We start from the raw sequence: 12,537 nt of genomic DNA, 5'->3' as shown, positions 1-12,537 counted from the left end.
CAGTCTCTTTGTCTTTCATGCGATCAGGTTGATACGTACAGATACTGCTCCTCTTAGGGCTCAGCAAAGCACGTGGTCACCATCCCTCGCTGTGTATTTGTGCACATCTGTGAACAAAGTTTTCTTTTTTTCTTTAACCCTTGAGTAAGACACTCACTGTGCTTGCAATAACTCATTTGTGGCTGAACAGTTTGACAGCCTAAAAGTGCCTTATTATTTTCATAAATTTCCTCCACCCAGTGGTTCTAATTTAATAAAAGAGTCACTTCTGCGTTATTTATATTTTTATAAATAGTCTGCACTTCCATTATAATGAATACACACTGGGTTTTAGTTAGGTTAGTGTGGCTGTGCAATTCACTTTCTAGAAGCAGCATCACCACCCTTCCAATGCTGCTGCTTCTCATCTAATGATGACAAACCTCTAGAGGACATGAGAGCCTAAGGTTCACATCTAAAAGGCAAAGCAATCACAAAGCATGATTATTTCCACCCGTAAAACTCTATACTTGCCTCTGAAAAAAAAAGAGCTCTTATTTATAACATAAACCACATCATGGAATCCTTCTGTTTTCATCTCTTTGCAGGCTCCCATTAAAGCTAACACAAATAGCATTAAAAAGTGATAGCTATTGCGTTATTATGGATTAAGGTAAGGTGCATTGACACAAATACTAAAAATGACCATTACAAACACAGAAAAACATTACTCCATCACACTCTTAGGGGCTTCATTTCTGTAAGATTTTTCCTATCTCCTCTTCATCCAGGGTAGAGCCAGAAAAATTAGAGTCTCTGGCTCAAACATATCTTTACTAATAGGATTGTTTTCTCAGGAATTAGCTTTCTATGACGCCCCTAGTTTTGAAATTTTACACCCTCTGATAAGTATATGAAAATCCCAGCATTTCACTTTGACCCACTTCAAATTTACATGGCAGAGCTCCAAATGCTGAGAACTGCATAGTGCCCATTCTTAGCACATGATATCAACCATCTGCCCTGGCCATCAGGACAGAGTCCAGATATTTCTCCCATGTGATATTATAAAGGCAATGTGCTCTTGACATTTATGTAATTTTTTCTGGTGAAATTTGCAGGTGATAAATGGATTCTAGCTTTCTCAAACTGGGACCTACCTCACATGCATGTGAGTACTTTTCTTGTGCTGTATATCAACTGTGTGTGTGTGTGTGTGTGTGTGTGTGTGCGTGTGTGTGTGTGTGTGTGGTGAGCAATTTAACAGAGACTGAATCATGTGAGTGCCCCCAGAAAAGCTAAAGATTCAGTAACGATTCAAACTGTTATTTTTTAAGTTTTTACCAAACATTTATTAAGTGGAACTGGAGGAAAGTTATTTTGTATTAACAAAAGTGTGTATCTATTTATGGTGAGTTAACAGAGTTATTAGTTCACGTACGTGAATGAACATATCACTTTCACATGCTTCAACCTCTTTCATTTCACAACTATTTGGTATCTCATTACTGGACAGAATTAGTTACTTATACTCCCCCGGGGAAGTGATAACTTACACAGATACAGTTACAAAGTTAAAAAATGGATTTCAAAGTTCTTTTGTTTGTTTACTTTCACACTGTCTTTTTTTTTTGTCAAAACATTTTCCAGTTTTCTGTGGTCCTTTTTTCTGTTCAGTTTTCTTTTATGATTTATCAAACAAAATCCTCAGAAATAGAGATTCAAAATAAATGTACAGTATTGTGACTGTAATTAATAATACTGTAATATATATTTGGAAGTAGCTAAGAGAGTATTTCTTAAAAGTTTTCACCACAAGAAAAAAAGTTTGTAACGTGTATGGTAATGGATGATAACCAGACTTATTATGGTAATTGTTTTCCAATATATATATACATATCGAATCACTAAGTTGTATTCCTGAAACTCATGTAATGTTGTATGTCAATCATATGTCAATAAAATAAATACATTTAAAAAAAGAAACCACTCATTTCCAGTAAACGGACCTATATAAACTACTACTCGGTTTAAGAATTTCAAGTATGAACTGCCAAATTCAAGCGATTCTAAATCAGGGTAGTGGTGTGACTTGCCGTAACACTATGCAAAATATTCAATAGAGAAATTCCTCAGTGCCAAGAATTTTTTGTTATTGTTAGGAAAATATTCATCAGGGATAATTCAACAATGGCAACAATTCTTATTGGTATCTCGTGCCCACCCCTGTGAGGGAGCTGGAACAAATGTCGTATTATCAATCGCCTAAGTGTTACATGTGGAAACCTGAGTTAGCAGGTGCCATATTTGCCATTTATACTAAGGATACTCCACTGGCATACGGTGGTGCCCGGGGAAGCTGCCATTCCTTAACCCAGCTCTGTCCACCCAGACATGCACGTGCATCCACCAATCCATCAGCGAGGCATCAAGAATTACCATACTTAAGAAGAGGAATCCTTCAGTGTAAGTGTTTAAATGCACGATGCTAAACGTACACTGAAGGATTTGAAGCAAGGAACTTGCAACTGTGACTCAGTCACACATCTGGTTCAGCCCTGTCCGGATGTCGGAATGCATCAGTCATTTTGGATTTATTCATAATGAAAGAAATCAAGTCACAACCCATGTGGTCTCAAAGGTCTACTTAGATGATGATGAAGACCTATGATACTCCCTGAAGTATGGCAGACTTTCCAAGCTTATTAAGAATATACGTTTCTGACATTTTAAATATCTTAAGTCAGTGATTTTAGCCCCTTGGGCAAAACAGTGTTGCAGCATGTAATTCAGGTTATTGCCACAGAGCCAGTTCAATCTCAAATCATCATTTCTAATGCATGCTTAGCCATGCTACTTGTGTGAAGTCACTTTGCACAGCAGTGCCAGCAACCACACAGTGTGACTTCACCAATTTCTTTGTACAGTGCACAAAACAAGTAAACCTCTCAGCAGTTGGGAGCTTTGGCCAGAGGCCTGGGCTTGCCCCTGGGGGGTACCTCGTTCTTCTTCATGAATTCCAGCACAGTCATCTTGCTTCTCAGCCTCACGCACTGGCCTCGTAAACAGATTCCCTAAATGATCCCCAAGATTCTGATGTCACATTCGGAGGGGACGCTTGCTTTTCTTTTTTGCCAATTCTACCATTTTTTAAGTCATTCCTATCCAGTCAATCACTGTCAAGAGCCATCAATGAGTGTTAATGCTCTGTTATTAAAGAATTCTTGGTAACTTGTTTCATAGGGAGAGTTGGCCAAGGGCGACCATGGGAAGGCAAGACGAAGAAAACCCATTTCAACTACTCCAAGTTGATTTCTGTGAAACACAGAGAATCGACTGATGTCCCATGCAGGCTCATTTTGAGTAAAGTGGTGTGTATTACAGCCAGAAGGGCAAATGAAGTAAATCTCACAGTGAGCAAACCAGTTAACAGTAGCAGAAAATGTTAGTGGTGCCTGGGTGGCTCAGTTGGTTGAGCATCCAACATCAGCTTAGGTCATGATCTCGTGGTTCGTAAGTTCAAGCCCCGCATCAGGTTCTGTGCTGAGAGCTCAGAGCCTGGAGCCTGCTTCAGATTCTGTGTCTCCCTTTCTGCCCCTTCCCTGCTCTCTCTCTCCCCCACTCTCTTTCTCTCAAAAATAAATAAACATTAATTAAAAAAAAAAAAAGCAGTAGTAGAAAATGTTAGAAGTGAAAATACAGATGTAACCCAATGGATTACACTCATACTCTTGTAAGTTACTAGTATGAGAGTATTATATTTAAGGCGTATCGCCCCACACCTGTTAGGAGGGCCATTATAAAACCAAACAAACAGAAGATAGTGAGTGTTACTATAAATGATTGTAAAATGGTGCATCTTCTGAAAAAAACATGATGGAGGTTCCTCAAAAGATTAAAAATAGAGCTACCATTTGAGACCAAACAGTTCCATTTCTCAGTACGCATCCAGAACAACTGAAATCAGGATCTCAGAGAGACATCTGCACACCCGTATTCACAGCGGCATTACTCACGACAGCCAAAAGGTAAAAACAACTATACTTCTAGCCATAGATGAATGAACAGAGAAAATGTGGTGTATACATACCAGGGAATGTTACCAAGCCATAAAAAAGGAAATCCTGAATCACGCTACGACATGGATAAAACCTGAGGACATAATGCTGAGTGAAATGAACCACTCACAGGAAGACAAATACTCCATGATTCCACTTATATGAGGTATCTACAGTAGTCCAACTCGAAGAAACTTTTGGTGTTTTATATATATATAACCAATATACATAAATATATACATGGATCAGCTCTCTCCTAGGGATGCAAAAATATCAAAAGCAGGAGCAACAGGGCACCTTATGCTTTTCTTAGTTTACCCTGAGGGTAACAAGCCCTATCTCTATGATCACTGGAGTAGTGTTCACCGGAAAGCAGCCTGTTCAGAGCCCTATGCCCCCGCACTGCCCCACCGAGCATTTGCACTTAGCTTCACAGCACAGCGAGTGCAATGTCAAAATCACTACGGAAAGACTCTTTACCTTGGTGCGAGGAACCTGGGAAACACTGGGCACGGTCAGCTCCTGAGGACAGTTCCCAGAAGAGGCCACAGGTCACAGGTGGGGCGGGCTGCCGGCTGGAACGGCTGTCGCTACGCACAGCATGCCCTAAACCCTGAAACGGAAGAAACCACGTACGTGTGACCAGGGTGGAACAATTCTGAGTCGTCTCTTTTTGTAGGTTCTCAAATTCCTGCAGGAACATCACACTTACTGCTTCACCCGTGCTTCTGAAGGCAGGCTGGAAATGGAAGCTGTCTGCCTGTCTCATGTACTCATAAACACTTCCTCAAAGCAGTGTGGTTTCTTCCTCGGCACCTGTGCTCACTTTCTGGCTCTTATTCCTCCACTCGCTCACTGTCCTCGGTTGTGTCGCTTGCTTCAAGCAATCCAGGTCCTACATTTAGATTCATGGCTACGTACCCACAGCTGTACCTAGGAACCACTAGACTGGCACATTCCCCTGCACCGTATATGTGGAGGGCAGCTTCTAAGGAGGGGATGCTGGGGACAGGATAGCAGATGTGGAGCCTCGCTATACATTCGCCAAGTATGGTCTGCAGAACAGCAATGGAGCCATCACATGGAGCGTGCTAAATAAGCAGGATGCTAGACCCTACTCCAGAACTACTGAATCAGAGCCTGCATTTAACAAGATCCCCGCATGAACTGAATGTCGAATGGACATTACAGTTTGAGAAGCTCTGGTGTAAAATCTGAATATATTTGGAGCCAGATTTTAGAATTCAGGGAGGGGGTATCGTTTCCGTAAGTGCAAGGCTACTTCTAGAATAAGGAAATAAATACTATTAATCAAATATTGATTTGTGGGATGTATTACTTTCTTTGAAATAAGAGGAATAAATAAATCCAATTATTTTACGGGTAGGGCCTTAAAGCATCATCAATAAGTTTAATAACCTTCCACAATGAGACTTAAATACATACTCTTTTTCTTTGTATTTTAATGAATCTTTTCATAAGGCATAGTTAAATCGTATTAGAAACAAATAGGTGTGTTATCGTAATTTAATAATTCTGAGAAACAATTCCCCCCAAAAGGGAAACAGGGCATAAACAGGTGAATTTTACATGAAGTAAAAGGAATCTAAGTGCTAGAACCCTCCATTTCCACATGCCTTTACAGGGACCAGCAACTAACATGCTATTAAAGTCTTTGTTCTTTTTCTTAAAGGCAGACTCAAAAACTATATAACTTTGAACCTCCATAAAACCCGGAACCATCCCCGGCCTAATTAATTATGAAAACCATTTTTAACTTCGGAATATACCATCTTTTAGTTTCTTTCAATATACTAGAAAGTACCTCAAATTATATCACAATCATAGAGTCTACAAATGAAAATAACTATTGAAGGAGGACCTGGAAATAATTCTGCTCATAGGTAAGAGAAGTTGTTTGTAATAAAAAGATTGATATCTTTCAAAGTTATCATGTAACACCATTAAACTAAACAAATACATGGCTTATTCATATTTCTCTTCCGTTCTTTTTCTCCCAAATTAACTAAAAAACCTGAATATTGCTGCGGGAAGGGGAATAACTAAAAGAAATACACAAAAATACTTTCTGGGCATTTTTGTTTACTTCCGCTTTATTATCTTCTTCAAGTATTACAAAGTCATATCTACTTGTGCTTGCTTGCATGTTTTAGAAAATACAAAAGGTAAAACAAAAAAGTTTTAAAAAATACACAGAAAAAATGAGATAAATTCTGCTAACACTTTAGTGTCTCAAACTATTTATAGATATTTTTAATGTGATTTCGAGTGTGTATATTTGTGTGTATTTGTGTTTACATGAGTTGAAGAGTTCTGAAAATTGCTATTTCATTCACCAAACTCCTCATATAGTTTTCCAGAGAAAGAAAAACAGCCTTGCCTTTTATATTTGGCTACAATGTATTTCTTAGGTATCATTATCAGTTAAATGATCTCTCAATGTTGGGAACTTTGTTTCTGATGTTTCATTTTTATAAATAAAGCTATTGTGGAAATGGCTATAGATGTTTCCTCTTATATTTTTCTCATTCCATCCTTAGGATAAATACCTTTAATAGAAATTGTTAAATACTATTTTGAAACATATTACCAGTTTGCTTTCTGAAAAGTTTTATCATTTACAGCAACATCAAAAGATTTCATTAAGAAAAAAAGTATCTGCCATGAAAGTCAAAAAATGTGTTTTTATTTTTAAAACTGCTTTATTAAAGTAAAATATGGGGGCGCCTGGGTGGCTCTGTTAGCTAAGCATCCAACTGTTGATTTCAGCGCCAGTTGTGATCTCACAGTGAGTGAGTTCAAGCCCCACATCAGGCTCTGTGCTGATGGTGCACAGCCTGCTTGGGATTCTCTCTCTCCTTCTTTCTCTGCCCTTCCCCCTGCTCTCTCTCTCTCTCTCTCTCTCTCTCTCAAAAATAAACTTTAAGGGGCGCCTGGGTGGCGCAGTCCGTTAAGCGTCCGACTTCGGCCAGGTCACGATCTCGCGGTCCGTGGGTTCAAGCCCCGCGTCAGGCTCTGGGCTGATGGCTCAGAGCCTGGAGCCTGTTTCCAATTCTGTGTCTCCCTCTCTCTCTGCCCCTCCCCCGTTCATGCTCTGTCTCTCTCTGTCCCAAAAATAAATAAACGTTGAAAAAAAAATTAAAAAAAAATAATAATAAACTTTAAAAAATAAAGTAAAATATGCATACAGAATAGTGTACAACTTAATGAGCTATCCCAAAGCAAACACACCCTTGTACTCCCAACCAAGGTATGGAATATTAGCGGCATGAAAGCCGCCTCATGTCCCTGCTAGATGCACCAAATTTATCCATGCTGCTCATTTTATCTACAGTTCACTCACTTTTGTTGGTGGGTAATAATTAATTATGCAAATATACCACAATTTGCCATTCTCTTGTTGAGACGCACTATATCATGTAATGTAGTTTATATATTTGGGCGCTGCTGTTTTGGTCATACAAAAAAGTAAACTTTTAAGTAAACTTACATGTATTTAACATATGTATTAAACCCATCAATCTTTTTCTTTTGTTATTACATTATTGGTGCTATCCTTTAAAAATCTTTTCCTTGGGGTGCCTGGGTGGCTCAGTCGGTTGAGCCTCCGACTTCGGCTCAGGTCATGATTTTGTGGTGCATGGGTTTGAGCCCCATGTTGGGTTCTGTGCTGACAGCTCAGAGCCTGGATCCTGCTTCAAGTTCTGTGTCTCCCTCTTTCTCTCTGCCCCTCATCCACTCATGCTCTCTCTCTCTCTCTCAAGAATGAATAAACATTAAAAAAATTTTTTTTTAACTTTTCCTACCATAGGATTATGAAATGTTTACCTACATTTTCCTCTAATACTTTTTTCATTGTTTGTATCTTCACTTCACTTGGAATTTACTTGGATGTAAAGAGTTAAGTAGTTGTATGTCTGTTCATCTTCCCTCAATGGGTAGGCAATTTTCCCAAGAGCTTTTATGAAATAACCCATCTTTTCCCCCTGCTGTCATAAAATGCTTCCTTTATTATATACTAAATTCCCAAATATATACTTGAGTCTCTTTCTGGATGTTCTCTTATGTTTTTAAAACATGCTAATATATTCTTCAATTGGTCATATAAGTACAAAGTATAAAATTCAAGAGGAAAAACAGAGCGTACAAAGATAGTAAATAAGGCTTCTTTCACACCTGCCCACCAGACACATAGCTACTCTTCTCAAGTTCGACCATGGCTTTGAGTCATTTGTCTACCATTCCAAAAGTAATCTGTGCCTATAAAAAAAAGTAAATATACACTCCTGGGTATATTAACATGTCTTTAAAATAGCATACCAAAGCACAGTTCTAGAGTTTGCATTTTCATATAAATCAATTCACCCGTGCTATCTCATCCTTTGTAATATCTGCATTATATGAATTTATTTAAAACCTATACCTCCTGATGAACTGAAACACTGTGTGTCATCTTTTGCTATTATCGGTAAACCTGAAATGAGTATCTGTGGGTCAATCTCAGAAGTACAATTCAGGATTGAAGTATACATGTATTTTTTAAACTACACACTTTGCAGGGTGCCTGGGTGTCTCAGTTGGTTAAGCATCTGACTCTTGATTTCAGCTCAGGTCATGATCTCATGGTTTGTGAGATCTCATGGTTTGTCCCTTGTTGGGCTCTGCAATGACAGCACGGAGCCTGCTTGTGATTCTCTACCTCTCTCTCTCTCTCTGCCCCTCCCCTGCTCTCTTTCTCAAAATAAAATAAACATTAAAAAAAACTATTTCTTTTGAAATAATTACAGATATATGCTGTTGTAAGAAATAACACAGATATACCCTGTGTCACTCACCTAGTTTCCCCCAAGTGGTACCATTTTACAAAACTACAGTACATTACTACAACCAAGATATTGACTCTGATACAGCTGACATACAGAATATTTCCATCGCAAGAATCCTTCATGTTGCCCTTGTGTAGCCATACCCACTTATCTCTTTCCCCTATCCCCTTCTTAACCCCTGGGGACCCACCAGTCTATTCTCCATTCCTATCATCTTGTCATTTAAAGAATGTTACATGAATGGAATCCTGCAGAATGTAACTTGTTGGGATTGGCATTTTTCACTCAGCATAATGCTCTGGGGATTCATCAAGGTTGTTGCCTGTATCGACAGTTCATTTCTTTTTATTGCTGAGTACTCTTCCATGGTATGGATGTATTATAGTTTGTTTAACTATACACTGAAGGACATTTGGGCTGCTTCCAAATTTTTGGCTACTAAAGATAAACATGCTATAAACATTTATGTACAGGTTTTTGTGATCATAAATCTTCATTTTTCTGGGATAAATGGCCAGTAATTCAATTCACGGTTTGAATGGCAGTTGCAGGCTTCGTTGTTTAAGAAATTGCCAGATTGTTTTCCCAAAGTGGCTGTGCCATTTTACATTCCTACCAGCAATGTGTAAGTGGTTCAGTTTCCCTACATCTTTGGCAGCATCCGATGTTGCCATTAGTTTTTATTTTAGCTATTCTGATAGGTTTATAGTAAGATGTCATTGAGATTCTAATTTGCATTTCCAAAATGACTAACGATGTCCAACATCTTTTCACATACTTATTATAAGACCATCTACATACACTCTTTGGTAAAATGTCACTTCATGTATTTTTCCCATTTTCTAATTGGATTCTTTTTTTGTTATTGATTTCTTAGAGTTCTTTATATATTCTATGGTACTAGACTTTTCTAAGTGGTTTGCAAATATTTCCCCGGTCTGTAGCTTCTATTTTCATCTCTCAACACTCTTTCAAAGTAAAAAAAAAAAAAAAAAAAGCTAATAATTAAGTCCATTTGATTGATCTTTCTATGAATCGTGTTTTTGTTGCCAAGTCTAAGAACTCTTTGTCTATTCCTAAATCCTCCAAATTTTCTGTTTTATTCTAACACTTTTATAGTTTGAAGTCCATGACCCATTTTGAGTTAATTTTTACATAATGCATGAGACTGAAATTGAGGTCCATCTTTTCCCTATAAATGTCCAATTGCTCCAGCACGATTTGTTAAAAGGGCGTCTGTCTCCATTGAAATGCATTTGAACCTCTGTCAAAAGTCAGTTGTGCACATTTGTGTGGATCTTCATCTGGGTTCTCTGTCCTCTTCCACCAATCTATCTATCCCTCCACCAATACTACAGTCTTGATTATAGCGGCCATAAGAATTGGGTAGACTGATTCCTCCCATTTTGTTTTCTTCCAAATTCATTTTATTTTTATTTTTAATATTTTAGTTTAGTTAATAAACAGTGCAATATTGGTTTCAGAAGTAGAATTCACTGATTCATCACTTGCACACAACACCTAGTACTCATCACAAGTGCTCCCCTTAACTCCCATCACCCATCTAGCCCATCTCCCACCCACCTCCCTCTATGTACCCTCAGTTTTCAAAATTCTTCAACTATTCTAGTCCTTTGCTTTTCCATATAAAAATTAGAATAATATTATCAATATCCACATATATCTTCCTTGGGATTTTGATACGAATTACTATCAAAACTTTCTCTATCTCCTTCGGGAGAATAGACATCTTCCACACCCTGAACGTGACATGTCTTTCCCTTTATTTAGACATTTTGTTCTTTCATGTGTACTGTGCAGTTTTCAGCATACAAATCTTGTACATGTTTTCTTAGATTTAGAACTAATTATTTCTTTTTTGAGCAATTATCATATTTTAAAATCTGTGTTAATATGTTCTAATATTTTTATATTGAGCTTATATTCTGTGACCTTGCTGAACTTGACTTATTAGTTCTGGGATTTATTTTATTTTTTAACAAATTCTTCGATATTTTCTATGTACACAATCATACCATCTACACATAAAGACATTTATATTCTTTCCTTCCTTCCCAGTATCAGTGCCTTTTCCCCTTTTCTTGCCTTACACTGTTACATAAGAGTGCTAAAAGCAGATATTCTTGCCTTGCTCCCAACCTTAAAAAGAAATCATTAAATCCTTCACCTTTATGATATCTGTAGCATTTTTTGAAGATTACCATATATCAAATTGAATAAATCTCTCCTAGTCCTGATTTTTTATGAAAGTTTCTTGTGAATAGGTGTTGAACTTTGTCAAATGCTTTTTCTGTATCAATTGATATGGTCATGGGTCTCCTCTTCTCTAACCTGTTCATACAGTGGATCACACAGGTTGATTTTCAAATACTGAACCAGCCTTTCATCCATGGAACACATCCCCCTCGGTCATGCTTTATAGTTCTTTTTATATATTGATGAATTGTATTTGCTACTAACTTGTTAAGTATTTTTGCATCTCTTTAAGAGATATTGGTATGTCTTTTTCTTTTTTGTATTGTTTCTGTCTGCTTTTAGTATTAGGGTAATACTAACTTGATGTAATGAATTGAGAAGACTTTCCTTCTATTTTCTGGAAAAGACTGTGCAGGATTGGGATTAATTATTTTTTAAGTGTGTAATAGAACTCTCCAGTGAAACCAACTGGACCTGGATATTTCACTTGGGGAAGATTTTAAATCATGAGTCCCATTTCCCTAGTAGTTACAGGGACATTCAAATTATCTACACTGTATTGGGTGAGTTGTAATAGTCTGTGCTTTTCAAGGAACTGATTTATTCCATCTAAGCTGTCAAATTCATGTGGGTAAAATTGTTCATATTACCTTTATTCTTTTCGATGTCTGCAGGATCTGCAGTGATACCTGCTGTTTGATTCTGGATATTGGTAATTGGCGTTTTTCTCTTTTCTCAGTCTTGCTAGAGGTTTGTCAATTTTATTGATCTTTTCGAAGAACCAGGTCTTCGTTCCACTGATTTTCTCTGTTCTTCTGTTTTCAATTTAATTGACATCTGATTTTATTTTTCTTATTTTCTTTCTTCTGTTTGCTTTGGGCTTACTTTGCTATTCTTTTTCTAGGCTCTTGAGGTGGGAACTTAGATTATTGGTTTAAGACATTTCCTCATGTTTAATAATATGAAATGAGTCCTATACATTTCCCTCTCACAACTGCCTTGGCTACTGCCCACAAATTTTGTTATGTCGTATTTTCAAGTTCATTTGGTTCAATGTATTTCTTTTAATTTCCCTTGACATTTCTTCTTCGACTCATGGATTATTTAGAAACGTGTTTAATTTCAAAGCATTGGATCATATTATCTTTCTATTATTGACTTCTAGTTTAATTTTATTGGTTGGAGTCAGAGAATATACTCTGTAGGGTATCAAATCTATTAAAATTTTAAGATTGTTTTATGATGCAGTATGTGGTCTTTCTTGGTATATGTTCATGGGCCTGGGAAAAGAATGTGTATTTTGTGCTGCTTAGTGGAATGGTTTATGAATGTTAATTAGATCCTGTTGGTTGATGGTGCTATGAATTATTCCATAGCCTCACTAATTTTATGTGTAATTATCTTGTCAGTTGTGGAGAAAGAGGCGTTGTTGAAGT

General features: G+C 37.4%; 1 protein-coding gene across 5 annotated transcripts in view; it reads right to left on the bottom strand.

Annotated features, from left to right (window-relative positions):
* The window catches only part of ENOX1 (ecto-NOX disulfide-thiol exchanger 1), a 553,951-nt gene that overhangs the window by 383,933 nt on the left and 157,481 nt on the right, over window positions 1–12,537 (bottom strand). For all 5 annotated transcript variants that reach the window (XM_043579372.1, XM_043579396.1, XM_043579389.1 and 2 more), the window contains one exon: window positions 4,518–4,650. The gene's annotated coding sequence lies outside the window, so the exon portion shown is untranslated. The remainder of the gene's footprint in view (window positions 1–4,517; window positions 4,651–12,537) is intronic.

This window comes from Prionailurus bengalensis, chromosome A1 (genome assembly GCF_016509475.1).
Source record: "Prionailurus bengalensis isolate Pbe53 chromosome A1, Fcat_Pben_1.1_paternal_pri, whole genome shotgun sequence".
In the NCBI taxonomy this organism is placed as follows: domain Eukaryota; kingdom Metazoa; phylum Chordata; class Mammalia; order Carnivora; family Felidae; genus Prionailurus; species Prionailurus bengalensis.
This window is presented reverse-complemented; position numbering and strand designations above follow the sequence as displayed.